Consider the following 27736-nt stretch of genomic DNA (forward strand, 5'->3'; position numbering starts at 1 on the left):
AAATAACTAATTTTGTTGTACCTTCTTTTCCAAAGGCTACAATAACCATTTTGTCCTTTGAGTGAGATGTAATTCCATACATATCTTCAAATGCACCTTTAAAAGCATTTGTCTTTTTATTTTCGCCCGTCCCCTATTTGGTTATGCCCAATCGTTGTGTTTTACTGAACTGTAGAATCTCATGACCCATCGTACAATTTTTTTTATATTATATTACGGTTTATTTAGATTCAAACCCTTAAAACCACCCCCTTAGTTACGCCATTGCTGAGTAGTACTGGGCCAGCAAAGACTGTCAAATTGTATTGAATTGTGTGGCTGCTAATGTCAACCGTGGACTTATGTGAAACTTATTTATATTAAGTACTAACAGCTTCTAAAATATTTAAAACAGCAGGCAAGCCTGAAATATGAATATCTTCAAAATAAATACAGTATGTGCTTCTTACCTCACATAATACAGGAATGCACTTTGCGTCAGGAAGTTACACTGGGTGCAAATTTAAGCTATGTAAGGTAGATCTGTTTAATTAAAAAAAAGTCACATCTGTGCTTAATCTTCTTCCTGCCATCAGGATAATTATGTTTTATTATAGCAATTTATTTCCCTGTTGTGTCAGGAAAGGGGGGAAAAAGAGTCATTTGGTGCCAAGCTGAGAAGCAAAAACACTGTTTATTCTACAGGGGAAATTCCTTTGGTTGCTGTGTTCTCATGCAAATTTATACAAAGTATCCAAGCAGCCCCCAAAATATATTAAAGTCTGCAATGTTATTACAGTAGCGCTGTTGCTTGAAATTAATTAGCTGCGGGCTTCTTGTGCTTCTCTATTCATACACACAGATTTCAAACGAGATGTTTGTCGTCACATTTGTCCCTGTGCCAGTTGTGCCTTCCAAAAAATACTGAGCCCTTCTGTCTGACCATGTGACTGAGGGACCTTCAATCACAGGACTGCAGCCACTGAGAGCACTAACATACTCTGTTATTGACCCTTAACAACGGTCCAGCACTTGTTCTGAACCTTCATTAAATTTTTACAGATTTATGTTCTAATCTTGTGAATGCCAATTTATAATCCTTAAGATATTTGAAATGTGACCTAAAATTTCCATATAAACAAGCACATGCCAGCTGGGATGTCTATCATTGCTGAAAGAGTACCATTGTTATAAACTGCTTATACATTTTCTGCTAATGTATTTAGAGTTCATGAAAGGGGAGCAATCTGCAAGCAAGAGAGTGCATCTCAATCCAGGTCTGCTTCTCTCAATCACAGAGAATTTGTGCTGAATTTTGTGAAGGTTTTGTGTTGGCTAAGTTGAGATCACTTGTATACTAAACTGGACTTGAACCCAGGCCAGGAGAACTGGGTAAAACAAAGGTACAAAAGTGTTATTAAAAAGCTGCTCTCCGTGAACCCCCTGCTGCTGCCAGGAACTGACGGCTAGCCAGGAGAGAACAGCATGGAAATAAATAGCATGTGTGCCCAGTGTAGGGCGCTTTCATTTCTAGCCTGATTCAGAATAATGAGTCGCGGACGCTTAGGTCAATGTGGCTTCGCAGCTCCCTTCAAGTCACACATTCATGTTTGACAAGGAGATTGAGGGAGGCTTAGGGGGATTGTATACAGCTCTGGCCCCAGAGTCCCTCAGAGAGAAGAGGCAAGATCTCCTGGGCATTAACTGGCACTGTTCTGAAATTGGGAGAGGGAAGGGGAAGGTCAGGAAAATATGAAGAGTCAAAGCATCTTATCACTGAGTCATTGAATTAAACAAAATATTTGAGTAAGTAGTTTCACATTTAAATGTTTTTTTTTTTTCTATTGATAATTAGCAAGGTAACAAAAACAAACTGTGATCACATAACTGAGCCTACCATAGTATAACTACCAGGCAAGGAGGCATACACAGAGAGAGAAGCTCTGAATAACTTCAGAATCATCGTGGAACATCAGTGTAGTATCTGGCTATCTCTCCAAAGAAAGCAAGTTCAATTGATCAATTGCCTTATCTCTGTTAATACTAATGGCACATATTGTATCTAGTAACATTCAATGTAGAATGTAATGTGGGTATTTGGAAGTAATAAATGGTAAACATTGTTAAAATCTGAAACATGGTCCAGAGGCATACTATAGTGTAAACAAAAGTAGTTCCTTCCATGTTTACTTTAATTCACAAGGGTGGGGCTGGCAGAGCTGAAAGATTACATTGCCACATGATTTGAATAGAATGAGGAAGGCTGTTGGCATTTAGGATTCTCCAGACGAGCTCAAAGCCAGTTAAAAGCAGGTTTAGAGAAAAATAACGGAGTAACAGAGCCCAGACTCACTCAAAATGATTGGTAAACATCATAAAATAGTACAGGGGGAAAACTATTAAAAAGACTATCATAATGGCATGTAGCTGAAGTTTCCTTCTGAGTCACCAGCTCTGAGCTAACTGCTTAATCTGTTTACACCTTGAGGTGCGCTCATGAAACCCCTCTTCTCCCAGCTCGACAGGCAAACAAGCCCTCTTGTACATTGTGTATTCCACGCGGCAGCACAGTGTTAATCGCACTCAATGCAATGTGAGCTCCGATCAGAGGAGTGCTATCTCATCCTCGATAATACACAAGAGTGGCTTTTCAACTGTCAGATAAAGCTGGGAGCCACAGATAACCCTGATTGGCGTTCTCAGCTGCCACCGAGTGCGCTAATAAATTACATACCCCCTTAAAGACCTCTGAATTCCTGAGTAACACTGCAATGAAAGTATCTGAGCCAGAGGGCTACTCTACACAATCAGCTGCTGCAGAGATCCTCTGTCTTTGTGCAGAAAAGAGTTCAATTCTGTGTGCCCGAAGAAAGGGCAAGGTGGACTGTGTGCTATCAGGGATATATGCTGTGTTGCCTAGGTAACACTTTATTATTGCATTAGTACATTCATCAAAGTTTTGTTTTGTTGTGATCCTAGTAGCTTCTGTTATGAGGACTGTAAATGTACAATGCCCGCTTTTCTACAGTTTATTTAAGTTAAATTTGAGTTTGTAAAGGCATATTGTTTTATAAAAATGTGTCATTTGCCACTTTGTTATTGCATAGGAACCATAATGAGATTTAAAAACAACCTGATGTCTACTTTTATACTGTTTCTGCCTGAAAGATACTAATCTTTTTTTCTGGAATAGATCATGGTATAATTCATCTACACAGAAACACACATAAAATATTGTAGGATAAGTAATCCGTCAAAAAATTAAATAAATAAATAACAGGGATATGTGTTCTAATCCAAGGTTTTCAATGTAGCATGGCCAGGTCCTGTTGTAGGTGAGCGCCCAGGGACTGGAAAGTACAGGGAGGAATTCAAATTATTCAATGGAGATTGAAATGGCTAAGTCATTTTTTTAAGAGTAGTGTCTGGTATGTTAAAAAATAGAGAGGCATTTCAGCTCGTATTGCGCATTGTTTGAATTAGACCTTTTTGTATTGTTTGTTCATAGCACAGTTGTTTTCTTTATATAGATTTTGTATAACAGCCCCCCTTTTTTAGGATATCTTCAAACAAAACCCCCTCTCTACAGCAGTTACTGCATAGTGTAATATTTCTTAATACCTATCATTTAAGGGTTATGGCGCATGACTGAGTGATACATACAGAAGGGTGCAAATCTTTCAGTATTTTCATTTGTTCATGATGAATTGATTTTATCAGTTATTTTTTGAGGCTTATTTTGTATTTATAAATTGAGTACCGGCTGCGCATATGAATACCTGCACTTTTTTGTTGAGAATTTCACCCCTGCCTTTAATGTGCATCAGTATGTATACAGTATGCACTCTTTGTGGTTAGATTACTAAAATAAATCAAATTAGTTCAGGATTAGTATATCAACCAGAGACAGATTTTGTTATTGCTTGACACTACTTCAGAATTCCTGATTAAGGAAATGTTTGGATTACATACATTAGCAGAAGCCCTTGGGCTCCCTGAGCTTGCTAAATTAACAGTTTCTGTTATTTGCAATAAAAATACTAATTTAATGGAAATTCATAGTTGCCTTCTAGCGAATTGTTCGTAATAAACCTAATGATTGGCAACTAAATATGATCATATCAGATCATATATTCCAGTTTTCAGAAGCCCCGTTGGAATATAATAATCCACTGAAATTAGAATGAATGTAACCTTTACCGTTGGTTTCACAGCCCCTGATTCATACTAATATTGGATAATTTATCTAAAACAATATGAAGTGCTAATCTCGGTCTGTGAAACCAGCCTCTTAAAGTTTTGACAGGTACATTTTAATACTATAAATGCACCATGTCAAAGGCTACAAGGGATTCAAGGGAGTTGTCACTGTGTAGGTCATGGCTCTTTCCCAGTCATCACATCCTGGTACACCAGATTTTGAAATACCGAAATCTTTTTCAAGCTCTCCAATCTCTTGTTCTCTTGAAATGAGCTTTGATTCACATATTTATACCACTGGCTGATGTGGACTCCACTCCCGATTTATAAAGTGTGAAGGATCTCATAAAGGTCCCATGAAGAGGAACGTGCATCAGAATGTTGTTACTATTACATTGTCCCACACTCCATACACGTCTTGTCTCTACGCACAGCTGGTACACCAGAGTGTAACCGTTAACCTTTCCACCTGCAACAATGCTAGTGAATGTAAGAGATACATAAGTAAGATATACACTATACACTGGTGGCAGAGTGTTGCAAGAGGACAGGTAATGGTTGCAGTGCTGTACCAGAGACAGAAGACATGTCTGAGAGTTCATTTTTAAGAAGTCACCGGGAAGTAATAACCAAAACAGAAACTTATACGCATTGTCAACAACAATAAGAATACAAGACCTAATATAACGATGATGTTTCATACTAATACCAATTTGCTGTTTAAAACCTGCAGTGAAAATATCTTTGCATATTGTTTGTACAGTAATTCAATAGACGTTCCACACATTCATATTCCTAAATGTTTTTGAAGGCAGCTCCATTAAGAGTAATAGTGCATTTTATTTCTAATTTGGCCAGCCTGGGTTTTGTGCTGAAGGTTGCAGTCTTTGTATTGCTAAGAATGGTCATCCATATTTTTATTAGGAATTAACACCTAAGAACGGCCTTCCACCATCCAACACTATTCAATAATGAATTGTTTTCGGTTTCAATCTATGGATGGCTTTTACAATGAATGCACATGCACATCATTTTGTTGTGCAGTATAGCTCTAGCGGCAACATGGCAATTTGATGTCGTAGCTGCTGCTCTTCAAAGAAAAAAACATCAGCACCCTGCTGTGCTGGCGTCAAACATTAAAACCTCTTTCGCGCCTTGTGTAGCACAAATGAAAGAGCTGCTGTACATCCGTGTGGCAAAATAGGAACACTGGGGCCAACATCTTTACGCAGATGTTGTTAACTAGACACACTTATGTAGTTTGCTTGCTGAACACACTTTAATAAAGCTGGCTATTATTAATGCCTGTTATAACATGGCTAGTATCTGTTGTGCATAACCGGGACAAAAGTGCCACCATTTCTGCTCTAGTTGAGTTGTTTTATACAGTTGTCTTTTGCTCAATGTACTACGTTAGAAAACTAGGGCTCACAGTGAACAGCACGTATTAGAGGTGTGCTCGACACTAATCTCCAAACTATTAATTTTTTTATATGGATTCCTGTCTCAGTTTGGGTTTATTATATGATATATTCTGTGTCCAAAGTACCCCCATTTTGTAGGGATATGTCAACAGAAAAATGAGTGGATGAGAACTATCCCCTATTGCCTGACCAGTGTTACAGCCTCCTGTAGCAGTGCCTGTGGAATAATATTTGATTTTTTCATATCTAGTGCTGGATGGGCCAGCTCTAAATTCCAGATGTTATTTTCTACACAGCAGCTTAATGTGCTGTATATGTACACACATATAATCTAAGAGATATTTGCAGATCGCTGTTCAAGCAGTATTCTTTTCCAATCATTGTTTCCATGTGCCATTCCTGCTGTCCTTTGAGACTTTTGAAAAATCACATTTGTTTCAAGAGGGAAAACAGCATTCTCAAATAAATAACTTGAACTAAAGATTGAAATGTTAAATGTAAAAACATTTCTATCTCCCTAGCAGGGGAAACCAATTATTTGCGATGAATGCCTACATGTGGCATCAGCAGAAAGAAGTCAAAGAGTAGCTGTATAGTATTTCAAGATTTTCTTTTTTTAAGTTCTATATGCTGCTGTCATCAGCAAGATATGATTTTTTGTAGGATATTTATTTAAAAAATAAGTTAGTAGTCCAGCTTTAGCAAAGCCTACAGAGTGTTGTTTTGCGACTGATATTATTCCTTGGGATACCAGAGTCAGGTACAGTAATGGTCTCTTTCCTCTGTCTGTATCCTTGTTATTTGACATATCAGTACTGAGAGTACAGAGTTCCCCAGATCAGTCTGATGGTGATTTTAAACCTGGGAAGGACTCCCTGTGAACAACAGTGAAAAATCTAGCCTTTGAAATTGGGATTTAATTATTGACTTACTTATTTGTTCCGGGGCTTCCCACATTTACTGTGTACGTGGAGAGTAAAACTGAACGTGGCATTTAATAGGTTAGAGGTGAAATAGTGAAAATGAATGTGGAGAGTGTCTTTTATTATATCTCATGCAGTTTGGGGTGACAGGACCACAGAGCAAAGCTGTGCTTAACTTTTTATAAAATCACAAAAAAAAAAAAAAAGTGCTCATGAACTACTATTTAACATAAAAAGGGTTGTTTTTTTGTTTCGTTTTTTTACTTTTAACAATGTCGTATGTTCTATGCACAGGATCACATCTGTATGCAAGATAAGATGTGATGGAACATTACCGAATCCTCAGTGGTGATTGGTTGATTTATCATACGTGGTTTATAATTAAGCGATAGAGCCCTTCGATGCAGGCTCTATCATGTGGTAGATGACCGTGACTGGAGTTATGCGTCCCGAGCCATAGACGGAAGTCGAGGTCATCTATCACACAGTAGAGCCCGCATCAAGATGGCTCTATCGCTATTAGAAAATGATTTATTTCTTTATTTTCTCTTTTAAAAAAAAATAGAAAAATAGAAAAATAGAAATAGAAGCACGCTAGATCTGGAAAGTGATTGGCTGTTTGCACTCAATCATTTTCTGTTCTCACACAATGTGAAATATGTCAGCCGGGAATAAATGCAATAACTATTATTATAGATGCATAATTACAAAATTAAAATGTTTGGAAGTTGACTCTATTTGTGACCTTGCGTAAATGAGGTCAAATATAACAGCTCTCAATGAGCCTGGCTCTTTTGTAAAGAGGTTAAGATCTGGGGATTTGAAATGCAAGCTGCTGGGTTCGAGTCCAGTCTATGCATTGGGTTGCCTCACGCTGTCACTGTTTTATTTCAAAAAGGTACACAGGCTCAACTTCCACAATCGGTGAAAAGGCCAGAGCTACCAAATGCTCTTGCAATAAATTGCTTTGAAGTTCATTTGCAGAACAAAGACCAGCCTACCTCTATGTACCACTGGTTGGTTCCAATGTGGATTAATAATATTTCTAGTGACAAACAGAGTTTTAAAGCAGAGATAGGATCTACTCTACTATAGAGTGGGACTTTGTAAGCCTGGGGCAGCAACTATTGTGTGGTTATTCGGGTTGAAAGCCTTTCGACAGGTCTGCCAGTACCGTTCCCGTCACCAAGCAACAATCTCCTCCGATATTCAATAGAGCAGATGTGGCAAAGCAGTCCCAGCAAAGGCCTGATTGATGGGGATCTAAGAAGGAATCGTTTTCAAACGAAGTTGATGAATTGACCACCTATATACTACTTTCTCATGTGCTTTTGACATAGTGAGGAGGAGAGCAATGGGATAGTAATTGGAAAACTGGGACTTCTCTACACATTTGTTGTTATGTGTTGGCTGCTTTCCATGCCACTGGAATGAAACACAATTTTAAAAAGAGGCTGTGTGGTCCAGTGGTTAAAGAAACAGACATAACCAAGAGGTCCCCAGTTCAAATCCTAGCTCAGTCACTGACTCATTGTGTGACCCTGAGCAAGTCACTGAACCTCCTTGTGCTCCGTCTTTCGGGTGAGACGTTGTTGTAAGTGACTCTGCAGCTGATGCATAATCATACACCCTAGTCTTACTGAAAAGAAACAGTTTCATCAGGTAAGTTTTGCAAATAGAAGAATAGTGCTAAAGCAATCCTGCCTTATGATGCAGTCAGTTCATTTAAGATTATTCAAGTGAACATTACTTTTACACATGGATGAAGAAACTGAAACATATTTTATGTAAAAAATAACTTCAACAGTTTAAAAGAAGACAAAATAATGTAAATGAAATATCCTGTCTAATACCATATCTACACTACCTAAATAACGTTCAATCAATACGAAGTGCGCATTATATAGATAGTTTGTAAACAGTCAAAGGTAGGTTCCAGTTATGTCAGGATTAGCAATGGTGCAGGAAAGCATGCATTACCCAATAAACACTGCAAAAATAATGTGTGATTAGTGTATTAAAAACATGAAGTGAATATCACATTTAGTCACACTGTTTATGTACATGAGAGATTGTAATTTAATGTGTTTGTAAATAAGATAGTAGTAACAGTAGGCTTACATTTTAATTATCGATAGTTTCTTATATTATAGCATGTTTTTAAACGCACCAAGTAACAATATTTGTTTTAATGCTAACACTGCATAAAATGCCAAGAGCCATCATCACTGTTCTAGTGTGTTTTGTTATTTTATAAAAGCTGGATAGCGGCACCATAATTAAAATAACAGGGTTAAACCAGAGGGCAACAGCAACACAATATATAATATATACAATTATAGCTAATGGAACTTTTGGGTAATGGTTACCATTATATATCTTTTTGCTAGGACTTCTGCAAAGCCCACACCAGTATAAAGGCACTGCACTACGTGAGATAATCATTTTATATCTAACTCACAGAGGTGCCCTACCCTGGGATTAGTAAAGCAATGCTAAAGGCTATTGTGTGGGCTGTAAAAAAATGGAGCTAATGCATGGCCCCTAATGCATTACTGTTAGCCCAAGACAAAGAACTTCATGAAAATGAGACTACCACTTGATGGCCTCTTTTCTTTTGCTTTAATCCTGGGCTGCATTCTGCCGTGGCACTACATAACATAAGTTGACTGTTATTGAACAGTGTGTAACAAAGAGAGGACTTTCAAGATTGCGGAAAACACTGCACTAGTGCTGTTTTTCGGATGAATTTATGGAAGATTGTGAAAAAAAAAATCTGCTGTTTAATGCCTCTATTGCACTTTCATTGAGAGCCAATGCCATAGTTTTAGCGGCAGTGAATTCAAACACATGCAAGAGTTCTGTACGGATTGAAAACGACGTTGAGAGCATTGTTCCTCAGTACTGTAATGTCTCACTCAAGGCACATTTCCGGATGGAGAGAGCAACATCTGAGGTAAGTTATATTTGTCAGCTATTTGGAAATACAGGGAATAGCTCATTTATCTATCTACATTTTCCTCAGTGTTATTCAGGCTGTGTCAGACTTGAAAGGTGAAATCATTAAACGGCCTTCTTCTGCCCTGTTTCCTGTCATCGCAAAAGGATTTCAAGACAGAACAGGATTTCCAAGGGTTATCAGAGCTGTAGCTGGAACACATATCCCAATTTCTACACCAACACTTCACTGAAATTCCTGCATTAATCAGAAGGGTTATGACAGTATCCACCTGCAAGCTGTTTGTGACAGCAGCATGCGATTCCTGGATGTGTATACAGGTTGGCCTAGATTTGTACATAATGCTAGGGTATTTAAGAACAGCCCACTCTGGAATCACCTGCTGTCACTGATTGTACCTGAAGGACATTAAAATGTAGAAATCCGTTGAGTTAAATGTATAGTATTTGTAGATGTTACATCAATCAAGCTGGCTCAACAGAGTATTTACAGGCCACATAAATATATGGAACACATTAAATGTGTCAATAATGAAGTGTATATAAAACATATAGAGCACACATTTAAACAGCACCATTTTTTCGACTTTAGGATGAAAGACTGAACACATGCATGTACTTCAATGCCCTCATCTTCTTGTCACATGTATCCGGTGTGTATTTATAGTCCTTTGATGCCAATTCTTCTGTCATCCTCCACACCTCATTCTTCTTGAGTACAGGAGACTGGAAGTCCTCCAAATGGTCTTGAAAGGCATCAGCAAGAAGAAGGGTAGCCTCATGAGACCAACAGTTACCCTTGGCAGCCCAGCTCTGCGCTCCTGAAAAAAAAGAACATTACAATGATTTAAAAAACAATTTTAAAATGGCATGCAGCTGCAGTAATCAGTGCTATATTATGTTTACAGTGTAAAGTGAGTATATGATTGGTACAATTTGTAGTTTCACTTACCTAACCCTAACCCTAACCCTAACCCGTGCATATAGCTAAAGGACAGACTGGTTTGGGTCGACAGGCAGACTGTGAAGCAGTATCTTCTATGTACTATGCTGGCAAAACACTTCTCTTTCGAATCTGTTCATTTACTTTACAATTGAAGCACTGTTTTTTTCTCTCCAATATTTCTTAAGGTACATATAGTATATAATTTTCTTTATAATGTGATTACAGATAGAAATGCAATATTGCAAAGCTACCTAATTTTAGTAAAATTCTCTTATTCTAAAGTCAACCTTTATTGCTACGAAAAAAGGGTTACAGTTTTCAGCATGGCCTATACTGCTGTGGTTTTTCAGTCGAGATACACAGTGAACCTTAATAATCTCATAGAAATAGCAAAACTGTAAGAAAAAAAAAAACAGTATTACATATAGTTCACACAGTGCCATTTGTCCATTATTTTTCTTTTTAAAAGCAGTTAAAAAAATATTCCTTAATGTAAAGGCCGACTGAACAAACAGTAACAAGCTGAGTGTTTCGAATGTTGCATGCGATGCTGCAGATTCATTTCGTTTAAAAGGAAAAATAGTCAGTGAACCAGCTTTTCATATTGTCACAGTGCATAATGTTGATAGGCTGTGTGCATCCAGACATGGGTTTCAGAACTTCCCTTGCATAGGTATAGTGTTGAAATGACCATGTGCGAGGAGTTTGATCAATCGGGTCACTGGTAAATCCGAACTGAACTGATCCGACTACCCACAGCAGGAATAAGTCTGTGGATTTCCTAATAGGAGTTTTTCATGTTACTATAGGGCAGGGGTGGTTTATTTAAAGCCTGATCACTTAAATAACTTATTTTAAGGTAGTTCTGAAACTCAGGACTGGGTGCAGAGCTAGTATGAGGATCAAGCCATGATAAAAGTTGTTCTCTGTTGTGTCCTATCTGGTACGACACTAAGAAAACTGTCCATTTGAGACCTATACACCTAATAGTCCCTGTAAGGAATAGAATTATTTATCAGCTACAAACACATGTCATTCTTTGAAAAGCCCTTTGAACAACAAAGCAGACACATTCTGTTCATTTGTGACACCATACTCTGTAATAGGCAATTCCACTGTGTTTTAAATTTGAAAAGGATTTTCTTTCATGATATTCAGTCAAGTACTTTCATAAAAAATATATCACATTCGCCTACATATAGGTAGTGTCTTTGCACAATACCAGATGTATGTGGACACACTGGAATTGGTCTGGTCATGCACACTGCATTAACATTTTGAAAGGGATTTTCCATTTGTACCATTTTGTATTTTTGCTTGTGGATTGTCCCTATTTTTTGAGCATATGATCAATCTTCTGTAAACGTAACAATGGCGGTTCAATACAGGGTCAGATTAAAAAAACCTAGAATTAAGAAATTGATTCAGATCATTCCATACAAAGAATAATACAAAAAATGTATTATGTTGCTGGGGGAGTAAAATAATTTCAGAGGAATACATGCAAAGAATGTCTGGTTGCTTTTATTTCAATTTGTTTTTAATTTTCAGCCTGAAAGCAATGCCCTTAATAATATTAAATGCCCCATACCAAATTTCCTAGAAGATGCAGGCTTTTCATTTAAACCAAGGCAAGAATGTTGTGCAAGCTGTCAATCTGAGCTGAGCAGATGTTTCTCTTGCATATCTAAATGTTGTTTTTTTGAGGAGAATTAATTAAACGTGTGTGGCAGGAGAGAGACTGACAGTGCATGAGACAGCAGGTACAACAGGTAAGCTTTAGAGCAAATATTTAGAATGAATCTGACCTGTAGCAAGGAAGCAATGGCAATTTTATTATGTTACATTTTCGAGAAAGCTGTTTAAATTTTTAAATGTCGGATGTAGTGTGGAAATGAAGCCCAGAAACAACATTGTGTTTATTTACAGTGATATATATTTCTGCACAGGAGACAGTTCAGAGCCTGTTGTATTCAAAGCGTTCTTTAAAAATCTGTAGATGCAAAGTCCACAGGTGTCCATTTCTCAGTCAGTTCCTCAACTGTCTTTGCACATAACATGCAAAACAAAAAGTACTCAAACACAATAGCAATACAGTACACTGGTCTCTGACAGGAGTCACTTCCTCCTTAATCTCCTCTGGTCTAACTGAGAGGTATGAGACAGCATGTTCCCTTGAGTGCGCAAAGCTCCACCTCTGTAATCAGCCTAACATCAATGACCTCCGGGCAGGTGTTCTTAATTTTGGCTGATTGGAGCACTTGTGCTTCTTCCCTTACCAAGATGGCAGCTGCTAAATTGTAATAGAATCACTGTCCTAAAGATCCTGATAAGGGAAAGCCTGCTAGTGTTGGGACGTTGAATTGCAGTCATGATATCATTCGACTTATGACATATCCCACCCCTCAGAGTGGAGCCTAAGGAACACTTGATGGACTAGCCCTTTCTGAAGAAAACCATGCAAATGACTATTTGAAGTTAGTAGCTTTGAGAATCTAGTCCTACAGTATATGTGCTTCAGCTCACACACATACCAAGCAAAGAACATGAGATGCTCAGCATAAGAAAAGGGGGACTAGTGATAATGATGCTAATAAAGCCTTGGTTTTTAACAGCACACAGAATGACCCTAGTTAGTAATATGCTTTGTAGCTTTTAGGGCTGCAGCTGCATTCATATGGTAACCTCATTAATCCTTAAAGAAAGATTCTGACAGGCTGTTTTTCATGGTTTAGTAGAAGATAGAGCACGCTGTAGAAACTGTAGAAATTGTATGCAGGGTTTTTGTTGGGGTGCTAAAGAGACAAGATATCAACAATCAAAGTTTCATGGTTTTTATTTTTTTTTTAAGGAATTTGCATTAGGAATTTCAAACAAGAGCGGAATAGAAAAAAGAAAGAGACAATTCCAAGTCAACTCAGATTTGAACACGCAACCTTCTGAGGGTTTCTGTTTTATTGCTGCAGAAAAGTCTGCCACTTAAAAGTTGCCTCTGGACTGCCGTTGTCGCTGTTCCACGCCAGTGATGAACTCTGATGGCTAATCAGCTCCAAATTACAACACGCCGCTTCTCTGCAGAAAGCCTCGCCAGCTTTCTGATTAAAAATACATTTAATTAAATTGCATCAAACTTTAGTCTGTGGTTTTCAAGGGGGCAGAAGTCAGTCAGGCAGTAAACCTTTCACACAACACATCACATAATTCCTAGAAACAGCTGCCTCCTCATTTCGTGATGTTACTCAAGTGTGATGTCATACTCTTTTTTTTTTCTGCCTGGAGACAACCATGCTGTTGTGCGAACTATTTCACTGCTAGCATAATTAAGCACTTTTATTTGCTAAAGGGAGTTAGTTACCAGAGAGAAATACAGTTTATACTGTGGGAAATTACTTAAATTAGCAGAGCCAAATAATACACTTCGATGTACTCAAGTAGTGGAATAAAAAAAAAAAAAACGAGATGATTGTTTTGTTTCCAGTGTGTTTCGAGAGGATTTAAACTGTGAAAAGGAGCACAGTTAATACAAAAACAAAAACAAAACACACAGTATTAATGATGACTTCAAGATAGTTAAAATTATCATTTGAAGACAGGCCCCTTTGGGATCTGTGAAGAAAGATGTACCTGTATACGATACTATCAACCAAGCAGAAAAGACTTTTTATGGAATAATAATTTCTGAGACATGATTATTGAAATTAATGCAAAATTGTTGCAACTAAGACAAAGGGATGCTTACAACAAATGATAATGAATTGTGTAATTTATTGGACCCAGTGCTGTAATAAAAAAAAAAATCAGTTAATTCACATTAATGAATTAGAATGAGGTCAATATTTAATGTGTTTCAAATTAATGTCATTATGTTTCTGCAGAATGTAATAAAAGAACACACTGATAAATGTACAGGTGTCTTTTACAACAACGGCACATACAAATACTGGCACAGCAGCACTGTTAAACCTGTTCTTTCACGAGCCACATTTTACTTATTACAGTATGTTCTCTGTAGTATCTTCAATAAATGACCCCTGATTGAAAATATCAGAAGGATTAATAAAGAATTAAAGGGACATCTGTAGTATGTTGTTGTTGATGGCAGTGTAAAGTCACATGCAATATTAAGGCCACCCTTGTTTTCAATATTGAGGTTAAACTGCTATACATTTAACCAGTACATACAACAAATCTAAGTACAATTTAAAAAAATGGTATACATTAGTAAAGGTTACATGCACTTCCTTATTATGACCAATATTTTGTTGGTACCTTGACTGGCCTTTAATAGAACTGTATAATTCTTTTTTTTTTTTTATATATATATTCACTGAAGCATATACCGTATGTGGTGGACAACACAAGAGTCGCACAATAAGTTCTTTTCAAACAGGGTAGTACCTGTTTCCAGTGAGCAGAATCGGATAAACAGAATACAGTTGTTGGTCTACAAATCAGGTTCTCATACACAAACAGGGTTTTACAGCTGGCAGGGTAGTCAAAATGATCTGAGGTCATACACAAAGCAATATCACTGTTTTCTTGCAATTTCCCACACACCAATCTTTTTCTCCTTCTTCTCTATCACCATTTTGTTGTGAAATGGCCCCATTTATCTAGGCTGGCCACACCCTGTCACACCAGAGGAATCGGGGGGTTATATTTTTCTTGGTTGTGTTATTTACCTTTACTCAACACCCCCACCACAGCCCCCCTTCAAAAAATAAACATGTGACATTGCAACTGTGGCTTCTAGTTTCAAAAATAATATATAGTGCATTTATTTTGCAATAAGCAAACTCTGAAGCATGCTGAGCACCCCAGGTCATCTTTTTTAGGGTGCCCCAGAACTGCTCAACATACCGACCCAAACAGTGCCAATATTTAAACTAACAGAGAAACAAGAAGAATGCCACACTTAAATAATAGAGTTGTTCTGTACATTATTTCAACTAAATATGATTTATAGTAGCTTAATATTTACAGCTGACCCTCTCTTAAACCCATATAAACGTCTGCATAAAAGACCCATGTATCATAGGAGAGACACTGTATGTATTGCTTGATATAAAACTATATACTTTACATGTTAATACTTTAATGTTAAATGTATGTTTTAGAGTAAGTATATCATTTCTGCATAGGCTTGAAAGGAAATAACCTTCTTAAGTATGTCTATATAATATATATTTAAATCTATATTTGACGCCTTTCTAAGTTTATTACTTCTAGATCATCTTTTTTTTTTTTTTAGGATAGGGAAAAGCTTGTGTAACTAAGCTGAAGACAAGTTGAGAGCAAATCTCTTAATTAAAAGACCTCAAACTGTAATTGGAACCCCCGAGAGGATAACTGGCATTTAAACTATACTGGGGTCCTGGCACTAGTATCGATGAGGCTGATACTAGACAGTTGTGTCTTATAGTCAGACCGCAGTGAGAATTATAAACAGGGGGACATTTAAACATCCAGAAAGATGTGTGATTTAGAGTATGTTTTGATTTGAGGTTAACAGCCGGTTTTAAAAGTACTTCACCTGGTTTGTGGTGTTTGAGAATGGGGTTTACTTGTTTACTAAATTTCTTGGTATCTCTGAATATATTAATATAAAATCCTTTCAAAAATAGGACAAAGACAGTGAAAGACAGAATGTTCTAGCTAATTAGTAAAATACTGAGTTTTCAGTTTATCAATCACTGTTCTTCTTCTTTTTTATATATATATATATATATATATATATATATATATATATATATATATATATATATATATATATATATATATATATATAGACATTGTGAATACTAAATCACATGTGTAATCACTAAAGACCTGCTCTCTTCTGTTTGTAATTCAACTGTAACAATATCTGTGTAATTACTGTTTTACTACAGAGTCCTTAAGTGTAACCAAATAAGCTAAAGGTTGTCACACATCTTCTTTTCTCAATTTTTGCCCAGGGTTTCAGTTCAGCATGGTGAGAGGTAGAGGAGGACAGAAATCGCCTTGACTCCCCTCAAACTTGTCTGTAGGGCCCAGGCAGCACTCACACAACATTTGGAGCACGCACATCAGCTGCAGAAATGTGTCCTCTTGTGTCAGTCGCTCAGAGGAACTACAAAGATAAATAAAGTCTTAGCGGAGAAGAGAAAGGTAAGATACTATCTGTGAGGAGTATATCAAGTCAGTGAGAGGAAAGGACGTGACTTGACAAACTCTGGGACAAGTATCTCCAATTCCCATTTACCCTTTCCCAAATGCCATGGACAGCCACTGGTGCAGATTAACCACAACCAAACGCATGGGATCAGGCCTACATGTGGTTCTCCAAACATCGTTGTAGTCTAAATATTATACAACAGATGACATTACTTTGTCAAGTTTAAATGTGCAAGCTTGTCAGTTTCTATTCAAAATAATGGTCTGATTGCCACTGAAGGTCTTTCCGTGAATTTACTAAGCTAGTAAGTAGGATATTAGACAGGTGGCTACTATTCAAAATGCACCACAACCCATATACAGATGTACAGTTACATTTTTTGGGAGAAGAGCTGGTGCATTGATTCCCAAAATACTCTTTGACTTCTATTTGTCACAATGAAAGTAATTGTAGTTTTTCCCACATTCACTTCCTGTGTTCCAGGTGATCTCACCTGACCTTGCATAGTTGATTATGTAATGCACAGAACCTAAAAGTTCTGCAGGATTCTATTACCTGACAGTGTGGCATAACACGTTACAGTCAGTAGAAGTAAAAATGTCTCACAAACAAAAATCAAAAGCACTGGGTCCTTATAGTGATGTAAACTAAGTTCTGGATGCTTGACTTTGTTCTGAATCTGCACCAAGGCAATCTAGTGGACAAGTATGCACTGAAGTGTCATTATTTTCAAACACACTGGTCTGGCTGGTTGTGTGTTTTGGCATTAAGATACAAAGGCAGTTTTGCAGAGGTACAGAATTTCCAGTGGAATGTTTAGCTTGTGTTGCCTTATTCAGCATTTATTTTATTACCCGTAATTATTGATTAATGGCTTTTGTATCCTTATTTGACAAAGCTGATACATCACATGCTGGTTAATGGCTATGAGAAATATGTCTGTCTCTTGGGGTTGAACTCTGCAGTTTAGAATTGGCCATTGTCCAAATTGTGAAAAGAAAGAGCTCAAGGTTTGACTTTCTATCCCCGCTAGAATGCATATGTCACTCATTAGAATTGGAGAGAGAGAGAGAGAGAGAGAGAGAGAGAAAGAGAGAGAGAGCAGTTTGAATGTGATGAGACAGTTTATTAAGATTATCAGAACTGCTTATCCAATTTTTTTTTTACAGGATTTTCTTTACTGAGGCTATCTGGAGCAACCTGTCTGTGTGTCTCACTTACATTTTGAGATGTCTATGTGGTGGATGTAGGTCACAGTGATCGATTTTTTCTGACATATTTCATTTTAAACATTTTTAAAGATTCATCAAATTATTCCATTATCTTAAGTGCATTTCCATTACCTACAGTGGGCTAGATTCACAAATGCCATTAGCATGATTTCTTCAGATAGTAAAAATGCACCAAGTAAAGTTACAACGTCAGAAATAAACAACTCTGACGTTTCACTTGGGGGCTTGTGAGTAGTCGAATATTTGTTTCAGACTTGGAAATGGGGTTTTCCTTTTTGACAAAAATTATGCAGAAGACAATTTAGAGGAAAGGGATTTGATAAACTAAAAAAAACACACCTTGCACAATGTGGCTTTAAAACAATTGGAAGAAATAACATGTTGTTCTGATCAATGCTAACATTCACTAAGACATGCAAATTAATAATTTTGATTATGTGGTTTTACATTGTCATTCTTGTGCATTGCTGTATTAATTATATGTAAAAATGTTTAATTGTTATTTCTCTTTTCTCTTGGGGATTATGTTGAATCCAGTGTTTATAAACTTTATACAAGCCTTTTTATGACTATTTTGGAGTGTTATTGCGTGTGCAGTGCTCTCTTTCTGTATACTGATTTATGGCTTCAGCCTTGTGAAACTTGTGCCTTGTCTGCTTTGGTGTGCGGATCCTTCTTTTCTCTTTCTAACATGTTACCACATTTTATGATTAGATAGGGATCGTGGGGGTGTAGTGTGGAATTCTGTGTGTGTCACAAAGAAAGACAATTAAAAACAGCAGGGTGATTCTAACTCAGTCCCAGGCTCCTGGTAATAAACAAGCCATTTTCCTTCATCCCTGTCCTGCTTTTGCCCCTGTCACAGTAAAATATCACTGCAAAGTGATACCCATTGTGATAGTCATTGAGATGCACTGAGACAGATGTGCTGTTGGCTACGAAACTATTTATTTAGAGAGGAGTGAGGGGACGGCTATGTATGTGTGAAATGGAGTTTCATAGCCATCAGATAAAAAACAAACAAACACGAAGTTAATCTTTCTCAGGGTCCCTATATCAAAGCATGATATTAAGTATCCGTGTATACTAGGGAATACCAAGTGAAATGCTACAGCATGTAGATCAGACACATGTAAGCAGCAGAACCTTGCTTTACCTTTGCTTTTTTTCTCTTTAATCACTTTGGTCACTGCAAATTTCCTTATCGTATTAGTCAGCCATTAAACATGTCTAAAATGAAATTTAAAAAGGGATATTTGGTCAGTGCTGAGTTGTATGGACATTAGACAAATCTAACAGGACATTAAATGATATATACAAATCCTTTTTCATTGTTTCCCCCTCCAGTTCCTTGAGTGATGTTTGCAGTCATTCTGAATTGAGCATATATCTCTAAAGTGGCATAACTGCATGGGCTCAGGACCGTAGTTAGGAATACAATGGGATACAATGACAATAGGTCTATACATACGTGTGCATGGATATATGACTCATTTTGATTAGATTCATAACTATATTTTTCCATTTTTTTATGCTCAATGCAAACAACACTATTCTCTGGCAATGCATGATATAAAAAGTTAAATAATGTAAAATAATGTATAGAACAGCCGGCAGAAACTACGCTATTTTTATATATTTTATTACAAGTAACTTATTACAAGTGACCCAACATACTGTACAAGTTCAGTAAAATATAAACCAACTTGAAATTTGTTATGCACTCAATACAAACAACACACTTCTCTGGTAACACCAGATATGACAAGTAAAATAATGTACAGTATATAACAGCCGGTATAAACCAAGTTATTGTAATGCAGTACAGTACAGTTAAACATAACAGTGAAAGAACAGGTGTGTACAGTACTTTACTATAGATCTTGTGACTACAATGTAGCAAAATAATATTTGATGGAAGTATGCACAGTATTCAGCCTATGAGCTGTAAACAACTGTAAAAAACGTTGTAAGGCTTGCAGTGTGCTGAGGCTGGAGTTTTACACATTCGCATTGCCATTTTCTGTGTCTTTCTTGATGGATTTTCCAGCTGTCATGCTGTTGCTATGCGTTCTGCATCACTGCTATTGCAAAAACACTAAAACGTTTTTATTTGATTTTTTTTAAACATTCAAACGGTGTTTGCATTATGTAATTATCCAAATTAAACTATGGCGTACAGTGGACTTCTGGACCACGTAGCTTCATGCAATTAAATGAATTATGCATTTAGCCAATATGCACTTAACTGTATTGTACAATCACAGAAAATGATGCACTAAAGAATGGGACCCACTGCATGCTATGCAATTATGCTATATATATATATATATATATATATATATATATATATATATATATATATATATATATATATATATATATATATATATTTTTTTTCAACTTTTATACTTCCTGGTGCTTGAAAAATGATGTGATATTATGACTCCACGCGCTTCTATACTAAAAAGAAAGACTACAATCAATTACCATAGTGAAAGGCAGCACTTTAGATTCCAAGACATTAATAAGCATTACATATCAATGTAATTACATTGTAATAAGTAACTATCCCTGCACCTATACTGTAACGATTGTGTAATTACATGGAATTCACCTTGTGAAGAACATGTTAGTACTTTGGTATGTCCCATGGTATATGGTAATTACTCAGTTATTGCAATGTGATTGCCATGTAATCCTGAAAGGACTGACCCAATAGCCAATAATGTACTGTAAATAGCATTCAGACCTGAGAACCATGGAAGTCAAGATCAATAATATTGATTACTAAGTAAACCAAAATGGATAGTTATCTTGATCTTGACATACCGGTAACTAGTTTCTTTTCTTTTGTCCTTGATGTGTCCCCACAATAAACAGAAAAAAAGACAGGTGTTGAGATTGTTTGAGTTTGACAAAGGCTGTATTATTGTAACCAGATTGGTTGCATTATGAATTATAAATTAACTGTGATTCAAAGTGTCCTTGATAAAAGGACATTTTGAAAATGCATTTCCGGAATTGTGCGGATTGAATCTGGCATGAAGCAACGCGGCTCACGTTTTAAGATAGATCATTTTGGCTCCACGTCATCTGAAGGAACTCTAGTGCAAAGGTTTTTTGAGTTATGAGCAAGTAAAATGGCCCCAGCTCTCCTGCTATCAACAGCTAGATAAAAGCGCTATGAAAAGCTCAAACAGAAAATCAATAATAACTTAGACATCTGCTATCAACTTAAAGGTCTGCGTATGGTACCTCCAGAGACTACTTGAAAGGAATTTGGCATGGTTTATTAAAAACCTACCGAGCTGCTACGGCTTCATTCCAGTGTGTTTAGTCAGTTTCATCTTTGCCCTCAGGACACTATTTGAGCCAATGATTACATTAAAGGACTAATGAATATATTTAGTAAAGTTTTTTTTCTTGAATGCATAATCTAGTATCAAACTGGCTGTGTGAATCCTTCAGCTTGCCCATGTCTTGTTTCCTGGCTGTGTGAATACTTGTATTCTCTCAATCTTCCTCTCACAGCTGATTGAAACCAGGGGGAAATGTTACCTGTGTGGTTCGTCATTGATAATAAGGAGTGAGACACAGAGTGCTGGTGTTGACATGACACACATGCTCGCACACTTAATAACAAACCCAAGTGCCACCACTAGGGTACCAACAATGGTAGCCCTAGTGCAGGATTTAATATACTAGTGTGGGATTAAAATCCCATAAACTGACCTATTTCTGATGCTCCGGGAGTCCTGGCAACCGCCATCGCTTTCCAATGCTCCCGGCTGGGCAGAGCCTTCACAGCACCGTCTGGGAGCGGAACGGATTCGTGCAGTAACCCTTTTCCTCTGGAGCAGACCCTCCGCTCCTTGGTGTAAACAGACGCAGGAGCCCAGGTCAGTCGGTCAGTGGCCTCGCAGCAGCCAGGATCGATCATGCAGCCTCTTTTTGAACTGCCGACTCCCAGGCACCCCCCTAGCCAATCAGGGACTTCAGATCAGCCAAGCCTCGGCCTTAGCCTCCCTGCTCAATCGGTTGATTGTCAACACGTCTCCCGTTGCACGTTCCAGCTGCTCCTGTAGTGGCATGCATATGCCGAGGAACAAGGGACAGAGCACGCCCTTTCACAGTTCCATATACTGTATGCTTCAAGTTCTCATGAGCTTGTGGATCAGGGTTTTGTGTCTTATTGTTGGTGTTGGTACCTGCATGCCGACCATTCCCTAGCCATAATCTTCAGGTTACAACAATACCAGTGGCAGGCCAACTAATCTGATAAACAGGAGCGATGACACTGTTGTTAAAGAATGATTGCTTTTTGCCATTTTGCCATTTGGACTGTAACTCATAGAGTTTGCATCACACTTTTGTCATACAATTCATAGAACAATAAAGCTTTTTATTATTATTATTGTTATTATTATTATTATTGCACATGTTATGTATATAGCATTTTTTTGGGGGGGGGGGGGGGGGGTTGCAACAAATAAAAACATTTTTGCCTGTCGATTAAGTGATGTTTGACAGGTATGAAACATTTCTTACTTACAAAAACAACTTCATGCATATCATTGATTAAACTATCTAATTCATCAAACCCCTCTAAACAGAGACGGGTGAATTAGCCCACTACAGTCTCTCCCCATAAAGGGACATACTATGAAACATTATGATACACATTGTGTTGTTACAGCCTTTCAGTTGATCTGCATTGAGCATGATCAAGACAGTGAGAGGCAGATTCATAAACTGTATTCACTTGGAAGTGACTACATTAAACTAATTAGCACCAATTAGCTTCCTGTCTGAAGTTATTAGCTGGATGAAAAGGCAGGGTCAAGTGTTACTTGCATCACACTATGAATTTAGAAAGCTTAGCCTATTGCTCTCTGAAGCTAGAGCGTAGCATTAATGGAAGGGATATGGTAGCAGTGTAAACTTTTATAGAATTGCAGTGTGGTAAAAACAAGCTAAGAAAAATATAGCGCCTTTCATAGTGAACCACCATCACAAAGCGCTTTACACAATAGGAGAATAGGGTGTATGAACTATGCATCAAAGACAGAGCACAAGGAAGTTAAGTGACTTGCTCAGGGTCATACAGTGAGTCAGTAGCTAAACTGGGATTTGAACTGGGTACCTGCTGTTTATAAGCCCATTTATTTAAGCACACAGCCTCCTAAGAACAATAAACTCAGGTATATGGGAACCTTTGACAATGCTGCTATAGCAAGAGGCAAAGATTAGTTTTAAAAACCTTAGTTGTATCCCTCTTATGTTTCTATAAATGTCGGGTTGTTAGCTAATCTGTGAAATACACTTAAAAGTGTATTGTGTAAAAATGGGAGGCTACTATGTCTTGTGCACGTTTTGCAGGACATAGTATCTTATAATAATGTATAGTAAAGGGTGCCATTACTGTACTTCTTCAACTTACATCAGTTAACTTAAAGATGCTTGTAGTAACCTGGGACTTTATTAGTCGATCACAATTGCTGCGGTGAATGGAACTGAATTCAATGGAAGCAATCAAAGCAATATTATTTCCAAAACGCAGTGGGGTCAATTTCAGTGATATGAATAGCAGCTGATCTAAATACCACCCTTTGACTTTGTATTAATCCTGATAGTAGGTTTGCTATTTACTGGGTATTCCACACGGAGTGTCGGATTGGCTTTGGCGCTTCTGCGGAATAGGGAGGCAAAATATCCAGGGACTGAGTGACCTCACTGCGCTACAGAAGCCCCCTGGCATCTGATGAGCTCAAGCAGACACCTGCAGGACTGACCTTTGTTCTCCAAGGGCCGGCAGCTCACTGACATTTGCTTACAATCTCCTAGGTGTATTTGCTTGACGGTGGGATCTAAGGACACCTTCAGTTTTCATGAGTTCATGTGCATAAATAATAAATAAAATAAAATAAAAAAGAGCCTAGTCTAGATCCACCCCCCCCCACACCCCCCCCCCCCCCCCCCCCCCAGGAAAATGTCATTTTTTTTCATTATACTGTGTTTAAGAAAATAGCGGTGGGCGTCACTTTTCAATAAGAAACTTGTTTACTAATGCAAACACTTTTAGCCTCAGAGGGTTTCCAGACTACTTCTTTTCATTGTTATCCTAAGATCATGCATGATGGTTGAATGAACAGTGGGTTCTTAAGACATTTAGTGAGTCAAAGAACATTCAGATAATAAGCTGCCTGGAATATACTACCGCTAGCTACTGAACTCTTGGCTGCTTGACAGGAGTTTAAAACAAAATTGCCTAGAACATTGATTTGAGTGGATGTAAATGTTTGACGTGGTTTTAAATAATGTGTGAATGTGTTCCTGCAGTCGCTTCCTGATCTCGTGGCCTCCTGGGACTCTGTTGTAAATGAGCTCTCACGTCTCAAGGGATCTTTCAATAAATAAATAAGAAGTGCAGGTGCTCAAAAGGGATTCGTTCCGCTCTAATAATTCATAATGTTCGGTTCAAACTCAGTGCATCAAAATTGACGTGTCAGTAATAAGAGAGTGTGGGGACTGTTAAACTTTAGATTTCAGTCCAGGCATTTCCAAGAGTTGTAGGTCTCCACAGGAGCCTAGGAGTATTACAGCACAATGAATATCAGAATGCAAAATGTTATAAAACACTATGGGCCTCATTCACTAAACGCTGGTAAATGACCAGAATTACCCAAAAGCCACAATGCATGCAAAAATGAAGCAGTGGCCACTCTATTCATTAAGCTAATTATTTGTACAAATTAAACAAGCTAAATGATTAATTTGCAAGGGGGTTTACACACGCTTTATTATAGTATATAAGGGTGCTTGAAAGAAAAGGTAAGTACGGTCCTGTGTGGTTCCTTTGCCCCCATTAACACAGTGCTTGTGTATGACATTGGTATTTAAGTGCATGATGCAAGGTATGTCCTCTATTTGTTTTGTCTGTCTTGTACATTGAATTATAAGGTGTACTTGCATTTAAAATAATTGTTCTCTCACCACTCTCCCTCTGGCCATGTTGTGTGCCTCTGTCCTGTGCTGGGGGGGGTCATCATCAATGTTTGCATCACTTTCCCCTTGTAGTGTTGACAGCTATGCTATGCAGAATACAGCATGCAGGACTGAGTGTGCACACTTTCCCAGGGCTATAGTGTAGCACACTACCAGAGGTATCGGAACATCTGAAGTGACTTTTTAACACTCCAAATATACGCTGAATAACACAGCGTGTAGCCGTGTGTGTTGTATTGAATTGAATCTCTGCCTGAGTTCTGGGGTCCGGCAATGGTGTAAGCAGCCAGGGTCTGATCCCATAACCAACATCACCTGTGACAAGCATTACCAATGTTAGCAAATTGTCCATGCTTCCTATCAGTGCCATATGCAACACATATTATAAATTACTTACCAAGAAGACAACCAGCTCCATACACACCTGCCTCGTAATCTTCATATATCCCGGACTGTCTGAGGATGTACGACTCATGTCTGGCAGTGGCCACATCACATCAAGCGTCCTCAGTTTCGCATCACACACCATTTGTACATTAATTTCCTATTAAGAAAAATGTGTTCTATATCCTGGGGTGGTGACAGTGCTACATGGGTATAATCAATAGCCCCCAATACATTTGCAAAGACAGAGACTTTGTAAAAGTTCACTGTCATATCATGGATAGCAGTTAATTCCCAAGGCATTTCAACAGGGCATTCAGTACCTGCTGTAAGCACCAGGAAAACGTGGGTTGTGATACCCCACCAATGATATCTCTCATGTGCTTTCTTCTCCTGGTTCTGTGACTCAGTGCCACCTCCATGTTTCACACACACTGCACTACCAGTGCTCTTTCCTATTTATGTTGTGATTTAGTAATTACTCCTGGTTTCAATAAGCAGTACTTTTAACACACGCTGAGGCACCTAGTAAAGTTAGCACCCCTAGGTGAATATGGTTTGCATATCAAATACCACCCTCACTGTATTTTGTGATGTAATTTGCATACATTTCCACCCATTAACATTTTTTATTATATTTAAATGACTTGAACATGCTTTTTTCTACACGCTAGGTTTCCTTTCCTGCCATTAGTTACTGAATACAGCAAGTGTACAAAGCATGTAGTAAAAGGGCTTACTGCGAGCAAAACACGTTACCGCTGTTTAGTGAATGAGGCCCTATATTTGTTCATTTTAGCATAGTAAGATTTGTGATTTACTGATGTCTGAAGTCTAAGGAGATGCACAATGGTGAATGGTTGTTTTAACCATGTTTTACAAGGACCCAGAGGGTACAGAAAAGATAAAGTAATGTGTTCTTGTAAACATTGCATGGTTTACTGTAACCTGTTAATACATGTGTGAAGATCCTATGCATACTGATCTGTTTTGAAAAGGTGATGTGTGGTTCACAGGAACTGTACGGCATGCCATCGCCTATGGAAGACGCAAGTTACATTTAGTATTTGAAATTCATTTGTCAAAACCCTTCTTCAGCAAAGGGATAGCGGTGGTTCTTATTTCTATGGGTGTTTCCAGCTTTTTATAGTGGGTTTTGCTGCCTTCATATCTGCTTAGACCCCTAGGGGGTGTGATGAGTGTGCTTATGAGTTTGTGGAAAGGTGAGGTCACCTTTTACACATCTAGACTGTGATTCTCTGTGACAGACAAGAACACAGATCAGAGTGCAGAGCGTAGACTTTAATCCCCTGTTCAGAGTGCATTGTCTTCTTTTTAAAGAGGCTTTGCCAGGCTCCTTAGAAACACTGAAAAAATTCCCTGTTGAGTCACAGAGACACACACACACACACACACACACACACACACACACACACACACACACACACACACACACACACACACACACACACACACACACACACACACACACACACACACACACACACACACACACACACACACACACACACACACACACACACACACACACACACACACACACACACACTATCAGAGTCCCCTGTGCATCCTATACATCTGCAGTGTGTTACACACACAGACAGACTTGCAGCTGTGCTCCAAAACTATACAGCTGTTGATGACAGTCTGGGATACAATTTAATAGCTACATTGAAAGTAGTGAGGTATTGCAGTAAAAATTCAGCTAGACTTGTACTACATTATAGTGTTTAATTGCATGCACCAGGTATTGTATTAATCCAGGTTTGGCCCTATTTCTTTTTTTTGTGCTCTTGTTTTAATTCATTTCTGTGTTTACTTTTGAAAAATGAATGATCTCTTTTGGCATCTATTTCAAATCTAGTTTCTAAATATTAAAATGTCTGCAAAAGTTACAATAATTAAAACGAGGAAACTTTACTGTGTTCACGCAAGTCAGCAATCTCATTAATTTCTAACCTGCTCATTAGTGAATAAAAATAGTTCCTTTTGAAAACTGTGCTTAATTTATTAGCAACCTGATTAGTGAGGAACAATGTATATTTCTGACCTAATTGAAAAATAATTTTAACAATATTTGTTGTTGCTTTTCACACGCCTTCATTTTACCAATTAGTTAAAGTATTTCAAATTTAATGTCTGTAATTGTAGCTGCCATGTATGGTAATGATATAGAGTTATTGGGCGATTTTTCCTGAATGTTACTTACTAGAAAATGTAATAAAATCACCAGTCACTCTGATATACTAGTGTAGTTCAAATGTAAATGGAAATAGAAAGTATTTGAAGTATAGTGTACGAAAGAGTAAATATTTGATACAACTGGACTAATATTGTTTTTTTCATGTTTGAATATCCTTTTAAACTTAAAAAAGAAGAATATTTAAATATATTTAAATGTTTAATTAGCTGTAATAAATATATAACAGCAGTGGAACTTTGCATTATTTTCTGAGGCGTCTTTATGCATTTGTTACTTTAATACGTTAAAGAGAATACGAGGA

Source organism: Polyodon spathula, chromosome 16 (genome assembly GCF_017654505.1).
Source record: "Polyodon spathula isolate WHYD16114869_AA chromosome 16, ASM1765450v1, whole genome shotgun sequence".
NCBI classification, from domain to species: Eukaryota; Metazoa; Chordata; class Actinopteri; order Acipenseriformes; family Polyodontidae; genus Polyodon; species Polyodon spathula.